This window comes from Rhinolophus sinicus, chromosome 2 (genome assembly GCF_057876585.1).
Source record: "Rhinolophus sinicus isolate RSI-liver-muscle chromosome 2, RSI-T2T, whole genome shotgun sequence".
Lineage (NCBI taxonomy): Eukaryota > Metazoa > Chordata > Mammalia > Chiroptera > Rhinolophidae > Rhinolophus > Rhinolophus sinicus.
This window is the reverse complement of record NC_142502.1, coordinates 158729271-158753494: the sequence shown is the minus strand read 5'-3', so window position 1 is coordinate 158753494 and position 24224 is coordinate 158729271. Positions and strand designations below refer to the sequence as shown.

At 45.5% G+C, this 24224-nt stretch overlaps 1 protein-coding gene and 1 long non-coding RNA gene across 5 annotated transcripts in view; both read left to right on the top strand.

Annotated features, from left to right (window-relative positions):
* The window catches only part of EPAS1 (endothelial PAS domain protein 1), an 81194-nt gene that overhangs the window by 15991 nt on the left and 40979 nt on the right, over positions 1–24224 (top strand). Inside the window, exons 2-3 of one of the 4 annotated variants that reach the window (XM_088796182.1) lie at positions 22176–22391; positions 23594–23797. The exons of 2 other annotated variants lie outside the window; for them this stretch is intronic. The gene's annotated coding sequence lies outside the window, so the exon portion shown is untranslated. The remainder of the gene's footprint in view (positions 1–22175; positions 22392–23593; positions 23798–24224) is intronic. One more of the 4 variants, XM_088796181.1, reaches the window with a different exon arrangement.
* LOC141571540 (uncharacterized) lies at positions 13295–20567 on the top strand. The gene is made up of 2 exons (XR_012496342.2): positions 13295–16267; positions 20222–20567. It is a non-coding gene; the product is annotated as an uncharacterized LOC141571540 (long non-coding RNA).

Sequence of the window (24224 nt, the reverse complement as noted above, 5' to 3'; positions counted from 1 at the left end):
CTTTCTGCTTGGGACCTATCTTGTTTATGTCCTGTCTAATGGAACTCCTGTGGCCCGGTGGAAAGGAAAGAGGAGTGCTAACCAGCGGGGGTGACTTCTGGGCCTCAGTTTCTCCATCTTTAAAATGGGCCAGTAGGTGGGAACCAGACAAGATTGACTCAAAGATCCCTTCCAGGGTTCTGATTCCATTGTGAAGAACAGTCTAAGTGGAGCCTAGTTCTGACTCTTGTTTCCAGGTGCCTCCTTGGGGAAAGAAGATGGGAGGTTAAAGGTGATCAGTGAGGGGTTGGAGGAAGCCTTTCCAATTCCCCTGTAACTCCCCCCTCTACAAGAGGTTCTGTTAAAGTGGAGAGGGACAGAGACTTGGAAGTCACTATTGGACATGGCATGATGCCAGAGAGAAGGGGCTGGATCCACTTCCACAATAGCAGTGGGACCACCCTTAAGAAGGAAGTGGGTTCAGATATGACAATATGCAGTGCCCCGTGGTTTCTACAAAAGGGAACAGCTGTGTTATCAAGAGGGGCAGTGCCTGGTCTCCTAATGTCAGGGAAGAAGGAGGCAGGCTGCTGGAGTGAGAATACCCTTAACTAGGAGACCTGGCTCCCAGCTCTGACACCACACGGCAGCCTGCCATGCACTCATTCTGAGCCCATTTCCACATCTGTCAGATGGCTGCATCAATTGCTGCCTGGCCAATTGGTTTGGGGCTTGGAAAATATAAACTGCTACAAAAGGGGATTATTACTATTATGATTCATATGTACGTGTCTATATATTAGTGTGTATGTGTGTAAGTGAGGACGTCTGGAGGGCTCAGTTGATACTGACATGGAATGATTGGCATAATCTTGACTCTTACCTAAAAATACTGTGTCTTTTGATCCGAGGCAGAGAGAGAGAGAGAGAGAGAGAGAGAGAGAGAGAGAGAGAGAGAGAGAGAGAGAGAGAGAGAGGAGAGAGAGAGAGAGAGGAAGAGAAAGAAATCGAGAAAGAAAGAGAACGGAGTTAGAAAGCCGGAGGCTTTGAGAGGATCAGGTTAGAAAATTATTGAATGGAGTTACACTGCATTGGGGAGGAGGGGGGTGCACTGTGGGCCAGAGGTGAGTCACGGTGCATGGGTGTTGGGGAGTCACCTTGAAATTGTGCCCAAAAAGTGGAAATATTGGGACTTGAGTTTATCTGCCTTTCATCAGGTACATTAAGTCCTGGATGGCTTCCCGCTGGCCAGAGACCTGCAGTGGACGGCTGTCCCTTGCCGCCCTGGGAAGGCTTTCTGCTGGCTTCGGCCCCGCTGAGCAAAGTCCGCTTGTTCACTGCAGTTCACACAGACTCTTTGCCAGGCCTGCCCAGAATCCTGTCTCCTCTGACTTCCTGTGCTCTTGCATAATATTTCCTTGCTTCTTGAACGGCTGCCCCCAGTGCGGGGGCAGCTCACTGACGCTGCTGGACGTTGAGCAGGATGTGGAGGGAGGGTGGGGATGTGCAAACATTGTCCAGGGGTGCTCTGGGCCCTGTGGATTGAGGGAAGGAGGAACAGGGCTCCCCAAATTACCTGGTGGAAGATTTTAGCATAAGGGTAGTTAGGGGAGACGGTGCTAGCACACGCGCACACACACACACATCCTCATAAGTCATTTCTCCTGTAAAATTATTTTTAAAGTAGCTAAGTTGTTTTCTTCTGATTTTAAAAAGTATACATGTCCCCTGTAAAAAGTCATAGTACAGGAAGGCATCAAGATAAAAATAAAAATCACCAAAATTCCACCACCCAGAGATAACCACTGTTAACACTTTGGTGAACACACTTCTTCAATATAATAAATGTGGATACGGAGGGACAGAATATTATACGCTGTTGTGAAAATGTACTTTCTATACAGCAATATATCAGAATTATCTCTTAATATCGAGGTGCATAGATTTAATAGAGCTGTAGTAAGTTCTACTTATATATATATCATAATGCAGTCCCTAGTCATCAATGTGTCCAGGCTCAGAAAACAAGCTCTAACCAGCCTAAAGATTATTCTCCAACTGGAAAAGCAGCATCTCTTCTAGATGCCGGACCAATGTGTTAGTTCTGGTGTCCCAGAAATGACTACGAATTCAAAGGTTTTGTACCCATGTCGACCTTTCTCTAGGCTTAGAATAATTCACGTGATTATGGAGAAGAGGCTGCAGGGCTGAGAGCTGTCAGAGCGGGGCTGGGTCTCCCAATGTGGCCCATGTATCTGCTTGAGCAAGAAGCCATTAGCTGGGAGAACAAGTTTGTCTTCTGTGGCGTTCCTGTGCCCAAGGTTTCACATATGCTCCATTTAAAATTTTAATTTTAATCTGCAACTTTGTGACACAGTCTATATTTTTTGAAAAGGTACTCTTCTTTACACAGTGTATTCATGATACTGAAAACTTGAATGCATATTCAGTATCATTCAGATTTGTTACAGTTGGAAGATCTAAATTTCTTTTTTCTTACCTGAAATAGATGCTCTCTGCGCAATGCTTCTACCCATCCCTGAAAGCTGTATATTCATAAGGGTGGTGATGAGCTTTTTTTCTTCCACTGCTACTCGTGGTTGGAAGTGTGGCCTAGATTTACAGTAAATTTCAGCATAGAGATGACTCCTGTGCATTTGGGAGCCAGGTGTCTACAGCATTTGCTTGTTTTCTTTGAATCATTTTTAAGCTGGATTGGATAGTTTTTTATTTAATCAGGAGTTTTAGTCTGAGGCTGGGGCTCATTGCTTGTGGTTGGAAATTTCTTGTTAGGTTTGCTTTTGAGTCAAGACAAACTGTTTCCTAGAGCTGTTTCAGACTTCTAAATCAAAAAGCATGATACTGCTAGTAAGTTAAAACACACTTATTGAAAAACTCTCAGACATCGTTTAATACAAAAATTTGCAACAGAATTTGGCACTGATAGAATCCAAGTGTTTTACTCCATTTTGTTTATAGCTGTCTGCTCTCCTGGCAAATAATCTATTATGACTATTTGCATAATTTTAGTCGCTCCCTCAATTTATTCACCCAGGACTCCTTTTTCTAGAATTACTGCCCAGACTGTTATTACATCAAATTCTTGACTGTACTCCTAAGGAATTAGAAGGGTGATGAGAGTTAGAGAGAGGAATGAATATAATCTTTGCCTTCTTACAACGTTTTTGGTATGTAGACATTCAACACATTGATTCTGTAATTGTTCCCTTTCTTGGTCATTACCTGGCTTTGGTGAGGTCTTTGCCATGTGTGCACATTTGGGAAGTGGGGAAAGAGATAGCAAGACTGAACTGGTCCTCAGAATTATGAAACAGGACTTTGTTGAAATTGATACTTCTGTACAGTGAACATGGAGCAGCTGTTGGCATGGCAACCCCTACGTGGAAAAGCGCACGCTGCTGGCAGATGACTTTTGCAGTACTCAGTGTTAATCTGATAAATGGCTTTTTTAATAGTAGTTTGTGGGCTAATGGAAAGGTCGAAGCAAACCTTTATTAACGGGAAGAAGGATGGGGATTTTGAAGTCACCGAGTGCACACACTGGAGAGCCACAGCTAAAGTGTCTCTTTTTCACATCAGATATGCTTGGAGCGTGGCAAGCCAAAGCAAATTGGGGATACTGTTTGTCTTGACAGGGTGTAACTGCCATTATCACTTTATATTTCAAGCATGGAGAGGAGTCTTTTTTATTCAAGATGTTTACTTTGTGTGAGCGTTTGGGAGCAGTTTAGGTTTACACTGTGGTGTTTTTTCCTTTGGTGGATGGAGGTAGTTAACTACTTTTTTTTTTTTTTTTTTTTTAATGTTGTGGTAAGTTATATATAACATAAAATGTATCATTTTAACCATTTTTAAGTGTACACTTGAGTGGCATTAGGTATATTCACATTGTTGTACAGCCCCCTCCACTGTCCATCTCAAGAATGTTTTTATCATCCCAAATTGAAAATAAGCATTAAACAATAACTCCCCATTTCTCAGTTCCCCCAAGCCTCTAGTAAGTATTGTTCTACTTTTCCCATGAATGTGACTGTTCTCGGTACCTCACAAAAGTGGAATTATACAACATTTGACCTTTTGTGTCTGGCTGAGTTCACTTAGCATGTTTTCAAGTTCCACTCACGTTGTGGCATGTGTCAGAATTTCATTCTTTTTTAAGGCTGAGTTATACTCCATTGTATGATATTCCACATTTTGTTTATTCTTCCATCAATGGACATTTGGGTTGTTTCCATCGTTGGCTATTGTCAGTAATGCTGCTAGGAACATGGATATACAAATACCTGAGTATCTGCTTTCAATTTTGGGGGTGTATATACCTAGAAGTGGAATTACTGGAGCATATGATAACTCTATGTTTAATATTTTTTTTGAGGAACCACCATAGCAGCTGTAACATGTTACGTTCCCACCAGCAATGCCCAAGTGTTTCAATTTCTCAACATTCTCGCCAACATATATTATTTTCTGTGGGTGTTATTCAAAAGCATTTCTAGGGGATGTGAAGTGGTATTTCATTGTAGTTCTATCTGGCATTTCCCTGGTGATTAGCAGTTTATTTGTCTTTATAACTATATTGTCACGTGTGTGGGAATGAAAATCACTGCCCCATTGTTTATACCTATGAGGTAAATGAGACTATCGATGCAGTGATGTTTGTTGGGAGTGAAAGGTGGAAGGGAGGGAGAGAGGCACCATGTGATTATTTTATGCAGTACAGGCACCTCAGGAGACCTGTTTTCAAAGTTTGTATTGTGGAGCAAGTGAAACTCTTCAAATGGAGGCCTCCAGGGCTGAAGTAACAGCAACCCTTTGGATGAGATTTTCCTAAGGAAGCCTGTTGTGGCTGGGCCTACCCTGTGTAACCCTTCCTGCTTCAGCATGATGTGTAGGCATAAGTGCCCCTCTGCCCCGAGAATTGTCATTGTTGTCATTGGCTACGGAAGCCTGAGCCCATCCTCTTCCCCATTCCTGAGGAGGAAATCCCCCAGACGTCTTGCCAAGGGTTTTCCTAGGTCTTTAAATGAGCCCCACTGTCTAATTTCTCCACTGAAAACAATATACACACCTCCTCCTCTCTCCCACCCCCGAAGTTCGTGTGTGGACAGCTTATATTTTGACAAGGAAGAGACATAACTGGGAATTAATTAAGCATCTGTGATAAGCCTGGCACTTTGCTAGTCACTGTGTAGTCAATGGAAGCCCCTGTCTTTATGTATTCTGGGATTTTTAATTTACTGTGTGACTCGTGCTGACAGGAGTTCCAGACATTAGCATCACAACCACCTGGAGGACTTACTAAAATGCAGAGTCCCCACAGTTTCTGATTCAGGAGGTCGCGGTGGGGCCCGAGCATTTACCTTTCTAATAAGTTCCCAGGCGATGCTGTCGCTGCCGGCCTGGGGACCACACTTGGAAAACCGCTGCCTCACATCCACTCTGTGAAATTGATGTTATCCTCGTTTATAGGAGCTGAGTTGTCCGGAGGCCAGCTGACTTGCCTCGGGTCATACAGACAGAGCGCCAAGGCCCAAATCTGAAGCTGAAGGCCCTCCCTCCAAAGCCTCTGTTGTTTCCATTATGTCAGGAGGAGCAGGCGCACAGCCCGTGAGCACCCCTCATCTAGCCCACCCCTGAGACCAGCAGTAGTAATCGATCACGGCATCTCTGAGCCCAGGGCAGCCTTGGTATCCTCCACACACTGCCCCCAACAGCCATACCTACCCATCAGTGGGAGCTGAAATTAGTTATACCTATGCCAACGGATAGAGCCTCTCTAAAACAGAGATGTTAGCAAAACAGCAATCTATGAACATCTAAAAAGAGCCCTAGACTGAGCGCCCATCTGCTCTGCTCTGCTTAGGAGGGAAGTGGATGGTGGATTGGGAGCTGCAGGAAGCACTGTTGTCCCAAATTGTGCTGGGACCTCATGGCTCGCCGACTAGAGTCTTCATTCCGCACCCAGGCAAGGCAGGATCCTTGGCCAGAGGCCCGTATCCTTCAAAATTTTAAAATCTAGATAGTTAGCGAAGAGAGTTTTTTAAAGCTGCCATAATTTGTGTAATTCGTTTCTGCTACATTTTACTCAGAAATTAGTCATTAGCCATTATTTGGCCCTAAGTTCAGTGATGGATAGAAAATAGTGCTCAGTAAATACTTGTTAACAAAGGTAAACATAAAGTAGGTGCCAGAGGCAACTGTGTCCACACTTGATGAGATCTTTCAACAAATGGACAGGAAGATTAAGTAAGATTGAACAGAGATAACACCTTGCATTTACATAGCACCTCTGAGTCCCAAAAGCATCTATAGATTTCTATGTTCTTTGTGTTCTTATGAGAGATTAATAGAAAACTGGTCAAACTGACAGATCAAGGGAATAATTCTTTTTTCTCTCTCTCTAAAAATCATGAATTGTGTCAGGCATTGCCACTGTTACGTCCTTCGGACACTTGCTCAGAGTTTTCCAAAGGAAGTTAATGGAAGTCAAAACAGAATTTACAAAGGTCAAGAGCCTTCTAAATTGCATAGGAATATGTGAGGGATTAAAGGAAACTCATTATGTCAGGCGTGATTCTCCTGTGCTCTGGAATAACCCACCGCTGTCTTTTGCATGTTTCTGCCAGCCCACACAATGTCTGGCCCTCGTCATCACCAACAATAAATATTTGCTCTGTTTCTGTTGTGTACACAGGGAAATCTCTTGTCTCATTTGCTGTTTGTAAGCAATTTAAAAGCAAGGGCAGGCTGAATTATATTTTTATATGTTACGAGTACCCCCACCGTACTTAGCAAGGCCTATCTGTAGTTGATAATCAATATTCATTACATGTAAGTACAGATTTTTTTCAAAACCTTGGGGAAAAGAAACAATGTAATGTTCCTAAGCATACTAATACATGTAAGATGTGCTTATGTGTATACATCTACCCTGTATATCTGACATGAAAGTGAGCGTGTGTCTGTGGGTATTTGTGTGTATGTACTTTTTAAGTGGTGGGTGATTTTGCATTTCAGATCTGAATGGGGCACCTGATGAGCTTGGGGAGGAGGAAAGCTTGGAGCTGAGGTCATCTGTGCCAGGGTTGAAAAGAGCATCACTAAGGAAGGTATATGTTGGAAGTAGGGAAAAGTCACCCTCAGAACAGAATAGTTCAGGGGTGTCTCAGGCCAAACCAGGATGCAGTTACAGGGAGCATTTATGTTTATTACCTTGAAGAGCCTTCCTTGGTTTTGCCCTGTTAATTGTTCGAGAGGAAAGACTTTGTGGTACTTGACCATCCCTACCTCGAACTCCCCCTTTGTATAGAAAATTCAACTTTCTGTGCATATTTTTAATGCCCGTATTTCTATATGCGCGTGCTTGTAGTCATGGATTTTTTGTTTTGTTTTTTAATAAGACCTCCTGTGTAATCTAACTGACAAAAGGAAGCAGAAAATTTCATCCAACAAACAAGTCCTGACAAGAAAGCTTTCCAACAGCCACATGGGTAGTCAGTGAAACCATGTATGGGATTGAAATCTTGTGCAGACACACGGTGGTGACTCAATTGGCCATTGAAAGTCATGGACCATAGTGATGCAGGTCAAATGAAATAGATCAATGAGTACAGATTATTCAATGACTGAAAACTTAAACATCGGGCCTCTAGAGAGAAAAAGAGAATCCTTTATGATTTCCTCTGTCCTGGCTGAATAGTGTACATGCTTTGTTGGGAGCCCAAAAAAAGAAGGGCATCATCTCTGCTGCCCATTTGGACTGTGATGATGCCTCATGGTGGACAAGACTAGGATTGGTTAGAGGGGGAAAATGGTCATCTTTGGGCAGTTTCTGGATACCAAGGTTTTTCTGCGTTACATTTGAAAAGCTATGTAGTAAAAGCAGCTACATAAATAGGAAACTAACTGCACCTTGTCAAAGGTTTAACAGGGGAGGCAGTCTTCCTTTTGGAGCCTGGTTTGTTAAAGGTCCAGGGTAGGGGAATCCAAAACCGGCTAATGTTTCTGCTCTGTGCTGAAAATGGATTTGGCTGAAGGCGGTCTCACAGCCTGCATGAGCCATACTTTTGCCCTACCTAGTGAGGGTACAGACTTGTGCTACAGTGTTGGATTGTGAAATTCCCCATGGACAGAGAGGCTGTTTAATATATAGGTATGTTCTATGTAGCTCATTTAACATTGAAGGAGAAGAAAAAAGATCCAGATTATCTTTAGGATGGACTGGACCTTTCAGATGGAGCAGAGAATTCCTCTAAGGACAGGTCCCTGGGAAGAGCACACGTCCTTCCCTAAACACACAGAGAAGGCGGCTCCCTTGGACCTGGATGAGCCATTGCTCTCCAGTGGGCAGTGGTTCTGGGTCAGAGGCTTAGATAAAAAATACTTTTAAAAATAATTATTGTGTTATATTAGAATATTAATGTCCTTTGACGTTATTTTAGATAGGTATTTGGGAGGAGGGAGGAGCTATTTTGCCCCATCCATTGTAGATAGAAGAGGCACATGTAAAACAGAACGTAAAGAAAAATTTTGCTGTTGTGGGTGTTTCCTGGGGGCTGAGGGAGTATGCGAAGCACCGAGGGTGTGCTTCCTTTGTGGTAAAAGCCCTCGTAGTCTCAGGGTCAGAATGTCCTGTAAGCAGGTGAAGGATGACTTCCTCTATTGCTCGACAAGGATAGGCTGGCCTGTTGGGCGAGTGGCATCAGGCAGGTGATGGAGGATGAGTTCCATAACCATTTTCTCTGTTCCTGCCCCCTTTACGGAACAATTCCATTGGGATGTACACCTCCATTTCCAGGGGGTGTTATGTAAGTTTACCCATAGCTGCTGCATGGATGAAAATTTTAGTGAAAAAGTTGAAATTCTATTACCATGGTGTTTTTTCAGAATCTGTGTTAGGGCTTTTTGGTTTTAAAAATAGGACACAAAAAATATAGAAGAAACAGAAAACAGCTATCTACAAGGTTAGTGAAAGCCCCTCACCTCCACCCCCCCCCCCCCGCACTTTAAATCCTGAGGAGAGAAAATAGCTGAGCTGTAGCGATTACTTCCTACAAAGAAACTGTAATTATGGGGCCCAGTTAGTCTACATAAGGGGCAGCCTTGGAATAACAAGGATGCTATTTTGAATATTTGAGAAAAGAGTGACATTCAGTATGAAATGGAAGTGACTCTGCTGCTTCCCTTGGGGCAGTTCCCTCCAGGCATCATTTGCCCTTGGGGATCACCCAGTTTCCTCTCCTGTGTGGGTTTGGGAAACACTGGAATCCAGTAGTCATTACTGACTCTCCCACCAGCAGGGGATCAACTTATGCTCCTGGGAGAAGCTGGGGGAGTGGCAAATCTGCTTTCCACTGTAGCTTCCAGTTCCAGCTGCCTAATAACAAGGGAAATAAGATTTCTTGGAGTGGCTTAAGTGTGGGGGTCAGGGTGAAGTCCTCTGTGCAGAATGAAAGAATTAAGGAATAAAAAGCGTGACGAGGCTGAAGAAAGGAGCACGTAATAGCTGGATCGCCTGCTAGTGGGATGAGCCTCCCATTTGACTTCATGGTTGTGTAAGAGTTGGGCAACATTTGGCCAGGGTGGAGAGGCCTTGGCACACACATCTGTGCTCCTAATAGATTCCTATCTCCCCCATGGGGAAAACAAGTATAGGCATACCTTGTTTTATTGCGCTTTGCTTTATTGCACTCCACGGAGATTGCATTTTTTACACATGGAAGGCAAGGCTCTCCACCAGCAAAGAATTATGACTCGCGTTTTTGTGATACTTGCTTTATTGTGGTACTTGCTTTATTACAGTGGTCTGGCACAGAACCTGCAATAGCTCCAAGGTATGTCTGTATTGAAAGTTCTGCACAGCATTTTAGGAGGAAGAAATAATCGCCTTACCTTGCATTGCACACTTTATTTGTATCTTCCTGGAGTTTTATTCAACAGGGAAGGCACTGGGCTGGAGACCCCAGAGGATTAAAGGAGAATAAGACGCCTTTGTTTCTGCCCGTAAGAGCTACAGTCTAGCGGGAGCTGGGTGGGGGGTAAGACAAGTGTGAAGGTGATCGCAGTCAAGCAGGAAATGGTCAATGCTGTGTCAGGGAAGTGGGCAAAGCGGTTCTAGGGGTTCTAGAAAGGAGAAACAGGATAGAAAGGTAGTAAGAGTGTAGGCCCTGGAGCCAGAGAGCCTGCATTCAAGTCCTGGCCCTGCCACGTATTAGCTGAGGCGTCTTGGATAAGTCTAACACTCTGTACCTCTGTTTCCACAACTACAAAATGGGGGCCATTGTAGTACCTATGTCAGAGAGTGTGCCTTAAGGCTCATAAAGTTGGTCTTAGCTCCAAGACCAAAAGAAGAACCTGGGCTGACCTAGAGTTCGTGACTGACAGCCTCCAGGCCTCAGTTTCCCTATTTGTACATTAAAGGTACTGGATAAATGCTACCATTTTGTTTATTCTAAAATGCTATTATTCTGTGGATGAGTGTATATTAAGTGCCTGCTGTGTGCTCAATACTGTGCTGAGCATGGTGGGAAAAAGAGAAAGTAAAATGCTGCCCTCAAGAAGCATAATCCAAGTGAGGAGAGGACATTACTCGTCAGGAGACTATTAGAATATTAGGAAATATGAGAAGTTAAAGCTTGGTTGTATGGTAGTAAGAGACTAGGAATAGAGAGGTTCAAGTAGACCAAAGTAGCCAGGAGATTTGACATATTTATACAATAAATTCGATATCTAGAACCACAAGGACTGCAGACAGGAGCTCAGACTTGTTTGCAGAAATTCCAGAATTCTTCAGCTTGGAACATTGCATTAATATTTTCAGTTAAAGTTGAATGGCAGAAAAAGATGGTTACCTCTTTAGGATTTAAATGGGATAAGATCTGTAAAACTCCTTGCCCAAAGCGGTAGCATGGACTGAAACTATAAAGAGGCTCAAACTGATTTTCTATATATTCTTGGATGATAATTCCAGTAGAACACAGTGCCTGGCACAAAGTAGGCACAAAACAAGTCACCTGTTGAATGCCTTGTGGGAACAGCCAGTGCTCTGCACTCCTCAGCTTTGAATATCCCGGCCATTCTGGTGGTGTTCTCAGCCCCGCCTCTAGAGGGCAGCACACAGCGGCAGCCCTGCACAGTCCTCCAGCCACAGCTTTGTGAGAGCGTAGTTGTTGCCTCATGCCTCCTGATGAGCCCTCCTTATCAAAACATGAGTTCTCCTGCTCCCTAACGTTTCCCCTGCTCCTGAAGTTTTCCCCACCTTAGGGAGTACAGAGCCTCTCTCCCCAGCAGCGTTTGAATTGAGGTTTTAAGAAAACTTGGCAACAGCCTCAAATTTCTCTTGCAACCTCCCATAGTTCCTCAAGGGAGATATGCAGATTGGGCCATTTGTGACCCTGGCCTACACAGGTGACAAGAGACTTCACAATACTTGGCAGAGACTGCTACATGCCAAAAAGAGGGGTGTAGACAGTGAGGTCACCCTGCCCAGGCAACTGAGGACACCTCCTGGAATGGGTGAGCGGGGGGCCTAGAAGAGGGAGGGGGGCCAAGTCAGCAGATAAGATAGCTAGAAGCATCAAGTACTTCCATTGCCCCCTCCGATACTCTCCATACTATTCCTCACTAACCAAACAAGGGAAGTGGCAGAGCCAGTTTGATCTGGCATTTTATCCTGGGGGAAAGAAATGAGATGGAAATGATAGATGAGGCGTAAGCATGAACTCCCTGGCCTCAACCAGTTGCTGAGAATTCCCACTCATCTCCCAGGCAGTCAGCGATGGTCTGACTTGATAGGCTAGCTTGTGACATCCTGGCTTCAAATGAGCAGACCACAAACCCACAGAGAGATTTCTGCTGAATCTCCTTAACAGTCAAGAACCCAGAAATCCTGGTCATACTTGTCAGTACATTTTATTTCTATAGCAACTTCTGTGAAAGCACAAAGACATATCATATTTGCCATCAAAACAAACCTTCACCGAAGTACCCACAAAGGCAGGGAGGCCAAATGGGGTCGTGGAGGTTCAGAAGGGTGAAAGGTGCAGTGACTTGCCATTTTAACCCTTCAGAGAAAATAAGAGATGAAAAATGTTCAGAACTCAAGTCTGCTTTCCAGGCCAGTATTCTAAGCACCTTTCTTCCTTTCTTCTCTCCCCAATTTTACCCTGTCTCATTCTCCTTTTCCCCCTCCTTCGCTTTCATTAAAAAAAAAAAAAGTTATTTTTTCCCCAAATAAGCAAGATGGAACCAAACTTTGCAACCTCCAAATGTATGAAATAAACATTATTCCTAATGAGCCTCTGGGAAAGTGCTCACCTTTGAACTTGGCCAAGGATTATGGAGGAAAGAAAAAGTCTTAAGAACTTGATAGAATGTTAGAGCTTCCTGGATTTTTAAGTCAAGTTACATCTTACATTTCTTTTCCTTAATAAGGGCAGTTCCAGAACTCCTTCCTGGCTGATTAGACCATGTCCAAAACTGGAGACCTATGGTTGGCTACTGAGGCTGGTTTGGGGATTGTTTTCTGGGTGCTAGGCAACAACAGGGTAGGAGGAGCCATTTCTAGAATGCTCCTGCTTTCCTAGGACTCAGCCCCTACTCTCTGGGTCCTTGCTTGCAAGACGGGAGAGGAACATGTATGTTATCCTAGTTCGAGGTAAAGGGAGACCCATAAAAGAACAGGAAGACGCTCAAGGGAAGCTGGTTGGTAAAAGATAATAAGACCAAGGAGCCCTCCCTCAAAGACAAGGTATATTTTTTTTCCTGGAGACCTTGCCTGTTCATTGATCTGTGTTCATCTCTATTTCTACTTCTAAGGAATAATAAGAATAGTAAGCGTTCTTTAAAAAAAAAAAACTTTCCTAAAGATAAAATACCACTGGCTATCAATATAGCCTCTGCATGTCTCATATGGAAGATCGTACATTTTCGTTTCCCTAGTTATCTATCCCCTCATAGCCAGGAAGTTCCCCGATAGGCATCAGGATGAATCATTCACAGAATGACTTAAATCCAACTAAGACTGTGTAACTGCTGAAAGTGTTCTGATTGAGGTCCCAGAACATTCGTGCTGCCCTGTGTTTGTTGTACCGTGTTTCCCCAAAAATAAGACCTAGCCGGACCATCAGCTCTAATGCGTCCTTTGGAGCAAAAATTAATATAAGACCTGATATTATATTGTTATGTTGTATTATATTACACCTGGTCTTATGTAAGACCTGGTATTATATTATATTATATTATATTATATTATATTATATTATATTATATTATATTATGCTATATCCAGTCTTATATTACCTAAGACTGAATCTTACATTAATTTTTGCTCCAAAAGACGCATTAGAGCTGATGGTCTGTCTGGGTCTTATTTTCGGGGAAACCCGGTAATACGTAGAAAAATTAGTAATATTTCGTTTACCCTTTTCTTAGAACTTTTCCTCCAAGTTTCCATCTCAATGCTTTTAATCACGACAAAGTGAAACAAGCTCTGTGCCCTCCCACCCCTGTGATGGCATGAACTGCACCAGGCACTGCCACCCCCACAGAGGTCTCAGGAAAAAAGGCTTTATGAAATCTAGAAATGTGGATGACTATTTCTGAGCTGTTACTGCTTCATGGCAGATGCTGCCTTTCTCTTTCCTCCAATCCTTGCACACGAAGGTAGGCACACATTGATGTTTAGGCCACAGCCCCTGAATTGAAACCATCCCATGTCAAACACCTGTTTCATGCATCTTATCTTTTAAAACAAGCCATCCTGCAAAGAACAGGTCCCCTAGTGGCCTTGGGGTTTGTCAGAGGTTCTTTAGAATTGGCAAGTTAGCTGTGACCTCAGAAGTCTTGGCTCTGGCAAGGCAAGGTCTTTGCACTAAAACAGGCTCAGTGCCCATGGAGATAATCACCTCTTGTAATATCCGCACAATCATCTCATTGTCAAAGCACAAGGAATGCAAAAATAGAAGAAATGCCACAACAGGGTTGCCCCATGGTTCAGCTAACCCAGGATTCTGCTTCTGGCTGAGGGCACCTTGGGACACCTCGGGAGGGACGGTCCCAGCTGTCATTCTGGAGGTCAGTTCCGATTGGTAAGCCCTGTGCTCCTAAAACCTGAGTCGAGTGCTTGTTTAGTGGGCCTCACATGCCTGATTCTGCTCCATCTTCTTGGGACCCCTTCACTACCTCTTTGTCCTGGATACTTGTGTTTGTCCTTAAAATCTCACCAAGAAAGCCCAGCACAAGGCTCCCACTTGTCCCTGCCTTGGGTCATGGCACCCTTTGTGCTCCCAGAGCACTTGTTCCTGACTTCTGCAGCAATATCTCAGTGCTGCCGAGCGCACCGTGTGTCAGGCACCGTGCTAAGCATGCTACATGTATATATTATGCTTCACAAGAGCTCTAGGAGGCAGGGACTTTTAGAGTGATTGCTTTACAGGACACTGAGGTTTAGGAAAGCCTAAGTATCTTGCCCCAGGTCACAGAGGAAGTGTCTGAGCCCCCAAGCCCAGGCAGTCCACCTGGCCCCGTGCCCTGGTCTGCTTGTCCGTCTCCATCACTAGGCTGTCAGCTGTACCCCCAGTGCTTGGCACAGAGTAGAGTCTCAGCACATGTTGAATTCATGAAAGCTGAAGCTCCCCAAACATCAACATCAGAGGGGATATTAATTCCAAAGAGCCACCCTTCTTGCAAAAATGCTGAAATGAAAAGGAATACTTGCTCTTTTAGCTAAAGCATGGCTCTTTAGAACTCTGGTTGCGTTGTTCTAGGTGCCACAGCGTTGTGAGGTTGGCCGACGGTGGTGGGTATAGGACACCTGGGTTTGCCATACTCTCTGAATCGATGAGAAATCACTCCAGTGAAACCAAAGCCATGTCTGGCGTTTTATAAACAATTAGGAGAAAAAACGAAGCCGGGACACAGAAAAGAGCATTTCTTAGTTGATTCTGGAGAAATGACCCTTTTCCTTGTACCCAGTGGCAGCGGGACTTGGAGTGTTCCAGGCATCGCTGACAGACGACTCATGAGAGCCACTGGAGTTGCACAACGCCCTCCGCTCAGGTCTCCTTACACTCAGGCTAATCTTGTAAATCGTTTAATCGAACACGGTGCGGCCTCTGAGGCTTCAGGGACTTTAGGGTTGTTTTTTCCCTGGGCTTAAAGTCTTTCTCTGCTGCTGACTCACATGTTAATTATTGCTTTCCACAAAGTAGAATTAACCGTGCAACTGCACTCGCCTGCCTGGACGTTATACAACTGATTTATCTGCCCGGTAGAACTGAGTGTGCAGAACGACGGCTGCGGAACCACGCTCCCTCCTTGAGCAGTCAGGGCAGCGAGTGGCACAAACATAGAAACCAACCTTTGCTTTATCGTCGCAGGGGAAGAGGCTGCTGTGGGTGCTCTGCTCGGCTCAGGAGACAAAGGGTTAACTGCCCAGTCTTTTGACCAAAATCTCTTGAAAAGTGTGGCCAAGAGTTTCAGTTCGCTGTCACCTGTCAGCGTTAATGGACCGAACTGGCGTTTCACAGAAAAAATACAACTTGTTTTCCCTTTGACTGCCGGACTGGATAATGAAGTAAAAATGACATTATCTCTAATAAAAGTGATTTGCAGAAATCACTGATAGAATCTCCATGGCAGAGATTCGCCATTAGCAAGTTAGCCAGATAAGGGGAGCAGCTGGATTCTATTAACCCCCTCCTGGTCTGGTGTGTGTGTTTTGGGGATAAGATTGAGGTTTGGGGACTAGATTTTTAAACAAAGTTTAGGCTAATGGAAAGTGTTGATTCCAAAGTGTGGGTCATGCTGAACTTTAACGTTGTCATTAGGTTTTTAATTTGTTTGATGCTTTTACCCTTAGGATTTCTGTGTTTAGTGGCTTTTTTTTTGGCCTGGCCCATTTTCTCATCTCCATGTTACATCACCAAAGGGTGGAACCCTGGCCAAACCCTGGCATCCTCCCTGGCAGAAATCTGACTCCAAGAAGGGCATCTACACATGTCATGTGAGGGCTTTGGGCAATAGGTGGTGTTGGGCAACAGATTGTTCTGCGTGTCAAGGAGGTGGGGTCAGAGGCAAAAACCTCCCTGGTCTCATTGGGAGGGGAGGGGAGGGGTGGAAACGGTGGGGCGGGGAGGAAGGGGGCCGCCCCTGTTCAGGCTTGTTCACCAGTATCAGTGAAAGCTGACTGGCTTCTAGCTCACTGAATACCCCCTGTGATGTGACCAGCAGGAACAGCCAGCAACTTCTGTATGGAAACATCCTTAGGGTATGGGGATCAGTTTCCTGGGGACAGTGACGAGTCATCAGATGTTTGGTAACCTAGTGATGAATGCAGCCACTGTCACTCATCTTTATTAACCCACTTTCTTTGGTGTTTTTCTTTGGAAAGCACCAAAGCATTATCCCTCCGCCATGCTAGTCCTACAGCTGGGGGTGGGGAACGGGGGGGTGGGGGGTCATGCCTTGCTTTAGCCTTCACTCCACCCTCTGTACTGTATCTGAGAGCACTAGACGTAACTGCTATTGTTGGGGTAAGGTATAGTACCAGGCTGTGTGAGACGTACGACGTTTGACATCTTGCCTCTCCCCTCAGAGAACACCCTTAAGCTAAGGAATAATGAGGTGGGACTACCTTGCAGTTAGCACTTCAGATCAATTCTCCAGGTGTTCAGGGTCGGGGTGGGAGGGGAGATCCAGGTGGGCTGCCTCAAGTGACCAGCACAACCTCTATGGAGATGGTGGGCCTATGTGATTTCTGAAACTGTCAAGTACGGAAAGTAGGAAAAGAAGGATCGAATTTCAGGTAGAAAAAAAGAATACCTGGGTATCAGATGGGTGTTGAGTGGTGGGTGGCGGTGCAAAGTGTAGGCTGGTTGGAGCAGCGTGGGTGCTGTGAGCTTGTGGGAGCTAAGGTTGGAAAGTAAGATCAGGGCTGATAGACCTCAAGGGGCATCCAGAGCTTGGACCTCATCGTGAGGGAAGTAGGGAGCCACTCCTGTTTTTAAATATGGGCGTGACATGCTGAAATGGTTTGGGGGGGGGGGCAATGGACTGGTGACCTGTTCCTCTCCCCGAGATCTGATTGGGATCGTATTCTGTTTGATCAGTGGTCACAGAGGTGAGGGGAAGGGGAAACAACTAAAAAAAAAGATTGGGACTAAGGTCTTTAAAAATAAACAACACCACTGGAGCCAGAGGAGTCATGTGCCCTCGGTAAAGTTTGCTTTTCGTCCCATGGGTAGCATTTATGAGTTACTGTTCAGCAAGAATGCCTCACCGAGGTCTCCGTGGGCTGAACCGAGGCTCCAGCCTGTGGTGACCCAAGGGTTGCTGCCATATTTAGAGCTCCTAACAAAGGACGCATAGCCCCTGGCTTTGCCGCCAAGTAAAAGGGGTGCTCATACTTGCTGTGTGGCAAAAGCTCTACCAGCAGAAGAAGAATCCAGGCTGGGTTGTGCCCTGCCCATGACCTAGCAAATCAGCCACTAACTAGTCAATGGCAGAGGCAGTCATCAGATCATCTGACTTTATTTACCAGTCTTTTTGTTGGTGAAAGCCCTCCCCTGTGCTTGGTACCTTGTGGATACTCAACGGAGTTTGCGGAATGCGTTCTCCCCACTCTGACTTTTCCTGCCCTCCACCCTGCCTCCTGACCGCCAGCCTCCCTGCTCATTCCCCAGCAGAGGCTTTGTCCTCAGCCCTCCTGCCCTCCTGAGTGCCTCTCATACCTGTTCCTCTGTCAAGCCCCATCTCCAGCACTGAGCTCTCTTGGACGGTCCAGCCTTGCAGACCCCCCTCCTCTCACTCTCATCGCATCACGGACACCAGGCCCATCCTTCAGGACTTCACTCTATCTGCAGGCTCCGTGATGTCAGAAATAGTCATTCCATGTTTCATTCCAGGGCTTACTGCCCCAGCACGTGAAGGGGAATTCATAAATATTTGTTGAATGAGTGGAGAGCAAAAGCTACTGCTGGGGGAAAAAAACAACCCTATTTCCCAAATCGCTCCATATTATCATTTGACAGCATGATAGTAACTTGGGAAAGATTTTTTGGCATTTCCCATGGCTTTTGATGACTCCTCTGCAAAGGAACGGCGTGTAGGTTCCTAAATGTGCGTGAGTCTCTTACTTCTCATCGTAGTATGACGGGGCAGAACTGGGAGAAAACACAGGCTTGTGCTGTGGCTGTGGCCGTGAATCAGATCCCACAGTTCCAGACATGCGACCATGTAGGCTGGAAATTGGGGTTCTAAAGGAAGCCCCAGAGAGAAAGGGTCTCTGAGATTCTCTCTGGGCTCCTTTCACTTTTTCTTTGTTTTTGCTGTCTCTCTTCTTTTAAAATAAGAAGAGAAGGGATTGTGGGTTCAGGTTCTGGGGAGGAAAGTAAGAGATTTTGTGCTTCCCCCACCCCCTTCTCTTGCCTTTTTGAAATGCTTCAAATACCAGGCACTGGGAGTTCTGGCCTCACATTGGGATTAGTAAAGCAGATCATAGGGTACTTCACTATTAGCATATGATTAAGCGTCAATCCCAATTAAAAGACCAAAGAAATGTTATTTTCTTTGAAATTTAAGTGTCTGAAACAAGAGAGAACTCACCCTTAAAAATCATATCCTGTACTTAAAAGAGCTCTCTCTGACAATTGTCTATTCCAGTTACGGCTTTTAAAATATTTTCACCCAGAATATCATATCTGACAACACTGCCAGGGTAATTTCTACCCCCTCCTTCCTGAATACACCTTGCTCGCCCCTGAGGCGGCCCAGTTCTGTCTTCTCGTGACAGGATGATTATTTTTGGCATTGCACATATTTTCTCTAATGTTATTACCCCCTTCACACACACCTTGGTTGCCTTTTGAGGAACAATTGTTTCGGCAACTCTGCATAAATCAGGGGGTTAATTTTAGTTCAGCGTGGTGAAGGGGGGCAGTGGGAGAGGAGGACCAGTACGTTGGCCTCCTCGGCAGCACCCCTACCCCCCTCTGCCGCAAAGGCAGAGGTCCTCTCTTCCCCTGCTCATGAAAGAGCTTGCTTTTACTGGGCTCTGTGCTCGCCATTCAGGCTTCAGGGGGATATCTAGAGGTGACGCGGGGGGCTGCACCTCAGGGATGGCATCTTAATGACTTGACTTGGCGGGTGTTAGAACAGCCCCATTCAGAGTGAGTTCACTCCCTGTGCAGTTGGCTCGCTCAGCCTCTGTCCATAGATGTTCTCTTGTTCACGCTGCATGAGGAAATGGAGATTTCCAAGTGGGAAGCAGCCTTCCCAATGCTTTAACTCTTCGCTGAAGGGAAGAGTTGCTGCCGAGAACTAAAATCTAAGCTGGCCCAGCTGCAGCTCCCGGGAGAGGAGCAAGGCCTCAGGGGCTGGGGATGGAGGCCAAGGCAGCTGGGATCACTTTTTCTGTCCTCCCTGAGAGGGAAAGGAGAAGAGTAAAGGGCACACTTGAGTTGTTCTTACACTCAATTAGCAAATATTTACTCAGTTTGTCTGCCGTGGCCCGAGGTCATGTGAAGGATGTCATATCTGTGTCCCCCACCCCCAAAGCACCAAGGTACTTACAAGTCCAGGTATAGTATCAGGAGGTTTGCATAGAAAATCCAGGCTGACAAGGGGGCCTTGTGAGTAATGTGGGCAAGAAACCCCTTGGGGAAGGGAGAGAGGGTGGCCAAGGAAGCATCTGGAAGAAGTAGCACATGAACTGGCTCTGAGGATGGAATTCTAAGAAATAAGAAGGGATGAGATGATAGAGGTAGAGAAGACATGAGGGAAGAGACATCAAAAGAGGTGATGTAGTGAAATCCCATAAAGAAATATTAAAAAATAATAATAATAAATAAATAAAAGAGTAATATTCTTCCTGGCAGGAGACCTGGCTTGTTAGACTTCAGGTGGCTTTGGATAAGGATGGCATGAGGGTAGCACTAAGCCTGCCAGATGTTGGCATCTCTATTGTGTCCTTGGTCTCAAGATCTCAGGTGTCCCTGGGTCTGGGTCTCTTTCTACCCCAAATGTAGTCACAGACCAGTAGAATTAACATCATCTGGGAGGTTATTAGAAATGCAGAGTCTCAGGCCCCAGCCCAGACCTACTCAGTTAGAAACTGCATTGTAACAAGATCCTGGGTGATTCGTGCACACAGTTAAGTCTGAGAAGTGCTGGTCTATAATCCTGTCCCTCCACCTGATGCCTCTCTCTGCGTCACCTCCTGCAGGGCTCCACATTCAGTAGTGGTGGCCGTGGTCCTGACAGTGCTGATGTTGCCAAACCCGTCTCCTCAACGTTCCCAGGAGATCCCTGTAAGGAAGCTGTGGGGAACCAGCAGCAAGCGGGATATGTGTCATCTTTTATTATAAAAAAAAAGGAAAAGCAACACCTGATGCAAAGATAGATATCATCGTGTTATTTATAACAGCTAGAAATGAGAAACTCTCTGAACAATCATCAGGATTTGTTGATGATCTAGCCACACAATATGCTATCACTGGCTGTTGTCAATATGTTTAAAGAATTCTTTAAAATATGATTAAATGTTAAGTGACAAGCCATGCATCCAATGAGATTTCAGTGTTCTTTCTTTAGACCTTCCTGTCTTTTCAAAGTTGCCTACACTAAATGTAGGTTACCCTTATTTCCATCTAAACATTTTTAAAAAGGAAATGACCTGTTAAGATAAACTAGGTTATGAGATGGTAATGCATAATGAAGGCCTATTTCCAGTTATGTCATGCCTGATGCTGGTTGGCAATGGGCTCTCTGTTTCTGTGAGAGTCAGAGCTCAAAGGCAGAGTTTTGTTCCAACTCCGCACATTCCCATTACCTTTCTGAGCCTCAATACTCCTCATCTCTAAAATGACCATTATAGTATATGTTCTTTCTATCCTACTGTCTAAGATTTACAGATTTACTTATAAAGTGCTTTGTAGTGAGTGATACAAATGTAAAGAGATATTACTCACTAATATGTTGAACAAAGAGAACCCTGCTAAGGCTTGAGCTTGGTGAAGCTAAGCACAGGGTCACGTTTGTCACTGTTACCCCTGTACATGCATGGCTTTCCCCAGCTGTGCTGGGGACTGCACACGTCCTCCAATTATATAAGGAGCTGGGTTATCTGGAGCCCCAGATGGACTGTACCTATAGGGCTGCTGGTAATTGGATCTGCTGCTCTTTTCCGAGGCTGCCTGGAGCAGAGAAGGCCACCAGATAAGCATCTTCATGGGCCCCAAGCAGAATTGACTATTAGAGGGCCATGTTGGGTAGGCCCCAGACATTACTGTCAGCTCTGAATGCAATCCAGGCCCTCTGTCCAGGGGCACAGGCCATCAGGGTGAGTCAGGGAGCCGGGGCCTCAGCCCCAGAGGAGGGGCAATTGGGAGGTTGAGGTATGAGGTACTTTTCAGGATTCCTCCTTCAGGGAAGGGGTGAGTGAAAACATCCATTCCTGTTTTAACCACTCCGGCCCTCACCTCCTCTTTGTGTCCCCTCTCTTTGGACTTTTGATACACTAGTCTGAGGTATTAGCCTTATCTCCAAGTTGGGCGGTGGTCTCCTTCAGGGCAGAGACCATGTTCCTTATGGATGCCTTCTTCCCCTTGTCTGGGTCTGTCTGTTCTGCCCAGTTCCTCCTGAATTTGCTAATTTGATTTCTTCTATTTTGACTGGCTAACATTGATGCCTTTTCCTCCTCTATATAATAGATTATCCAATTAATCACTACTGCCTTTGGAAAGGCACCAGCATGTCCCCAGAAAGTTGGTCACCAGAATACCGCCCTCTTCTAAAACATGTTTGCCCCTCCTTTCGCATTGCCGTCTGAGCCAAAGACCATTCCTTTGAAAACCTTCAATTGTGGCAAAGCCTTATCTTTGAGGGCACATTTGATTCTTTCAAACAACCAAATTCCATCCACCGCTAAGTCTGGCGACTACAGGGGGTGGGTAAATGGGGTGATGTTTTGGGGGATTTAAAATGAAGCATGTTCTGTGCAATGTTATGACTGATTTTCTTGTGTGGCTCTGCAGCTAATTCTTAAGAGACCTCCCAAAACACTTCACTGGAGTAAAGTCTGTACCTTCCCAAGGTGGCTATTTTGAGGGGCAGCTGCCTTGTATGTGGCATCTATGCAAATCTCTGACTGCCTATTTTCACCTCCCTCTTTCTGTCAGTCATAGGTCTGGTACGGTGATGGTCACACGAGCTCCCAGGCAAATAATTGTTTAATTTAGGATTGCTGACTTCAAATTTGCTGGCTACAGTGAATGTGAACACAGTGCGTTTCAGAGGGAAAGTGTGTGGTGAGGTTTAAGAAACCGACCTAGGCGTCAATCCTCCAGAGACATATGATCACGGGCTCAGAAACATGCGGTTCAATAAGCCTCCAGGTGAGTCAGCTGCAGGCGAAAGTTGTGCAGCCTTGCTCTACAAAATTGGGACCAAAAACACTGCATAATTCAAGAGAGGAGCAGATCAGATTGTTGAGGAAACGTACCTAGCCCCTGTGCTCAGTAAATATCTGTTTCTTTTGCTTTACACCAAAAAACAAAAATAAAAAAGAGGCCTTTTTATTTTAAAGCTGACTGCTTTGCCACAGTTGTTCTTATCCCTGGCTGTACTTGAGAATCACGAGAGAAGCGTTAAACCCCTAGGGCTCAGGCTGCACCACAGATCTGTGACATTGGAATCTCTGGGGTGAGTCTGCAGAGGACCCAGGCGTCCGTTTTTAAGGTTCCTCTGAGGATGGCAGTGAGCACCGAAGGTCGAGAAACACCTGCTTTGCTTCTGCTGTAATTGAATCCACTCAGCAGTCACCCCATAGGTGTGTGGACCTGCCACTTGGACCGGAAGCTGCTGTGTTCCTCCCTCAGGCAGCCCTTGTGCAGCAGCGGCTCAGCCTCCCCATTGCTTGTGACCTTTGTTTCCTCCATTCACAGCGCCTGCAAATTGTCATCCCCTTAGAATTTTACCACCAACAAAAGACTGAGCTAAGATGGCTTAAGTAGCTTCAGTCTCTCTCCTTGACCTCCTAAAATCCATTCTGCTTCTAAGCAGCTAACCTTCCAGGTGACAGCCATATTGTTTTGGTACGTGGATGATTCCTAGGCATTAGGCATGGGAGTCCTGACATGCTAAAGGTCGGGAGACTATAGCTAATTAAACAGCCAACCCCCTTGGTGCAACTGGTGACATCTTGGAGGCTCCCCCACCAGGCTGTGTTCACCTATAAGTCAGAAACCAGGGTCATCTTAACCAAGAACTGATAACGGTTCAATGACTGACGTTAGGGATCCCTAAGCCAGCCCCGGAGCAGTGACCCACAAGTTGAGACATTTTGAAGATAATGAGGCTCTGGAATAAGGGGTTTTCCCTGGCTGAGGTGTCACGTATCCCCTGCTGGAGCCTTAGGACAGCCAGCTTTGTTTTGTCGTTTGACTGGCTGCCTGTTCCTTACATGGTTGCTTCCTTGAGTTGGGATCCAATGTTTCAGACTTTGAGTTTCCAACTTGGGGAGACTAAGTATACATTGGTGTATATTCAGATGTCCAAAGAAAACAAAAAGACAGAAACTGCTGTTCTCTGCCAGCAGCATGGAGAGATGCAGCCCTGCAGTTTGGACCCGCAGCTTCTATGGGACTCTATGGCGTCACTGCTGCTCACACCTCCCCGCCCTGCCGCACTGCAGCCGTGGAGGCAGCCTGCCGTGAAGGCCCACTGCACTGACTCCCCTTCTTCCTACTCACACCCCATTGGTTCTTAATCCTACTCCTAACGTTCTGGGGTTTTTCCCGAGGTGAGTGGATGCTCACTTAAGGACAGAATCGCCTCCCACCCACCCCGGAATCTTTATGTCCCTGTCTCTTTTCCACATCTTAACCCTCCTCTTCCTCCCATCGTGTATATCAGCATCCAGTTTGTGGGCAAGTCTCTAACACAGCACCGTGCCATTGAAGGGATACAGTGAGTTTCCTTGTTACCAGTGGAGAAGACTTTGATCTTAGACCCAAAAGAACACAGCATCTTTTAGCAAATTACTTAATCTCTCTACATCTCCACTTCATCTATTCAATGGGGATGATAGTTCCTATCTCTCAGTGTTGTTGGGAGACTTACAGGGGAGGAAAAATGCCCTCAAACACTGTAGTTGTCATTTGTTCTAGGATCAGCTGAAATCCTTCCTGCCTCCCCGAGTAGCCTTCGCTGACCTTTTTTGCTCACAC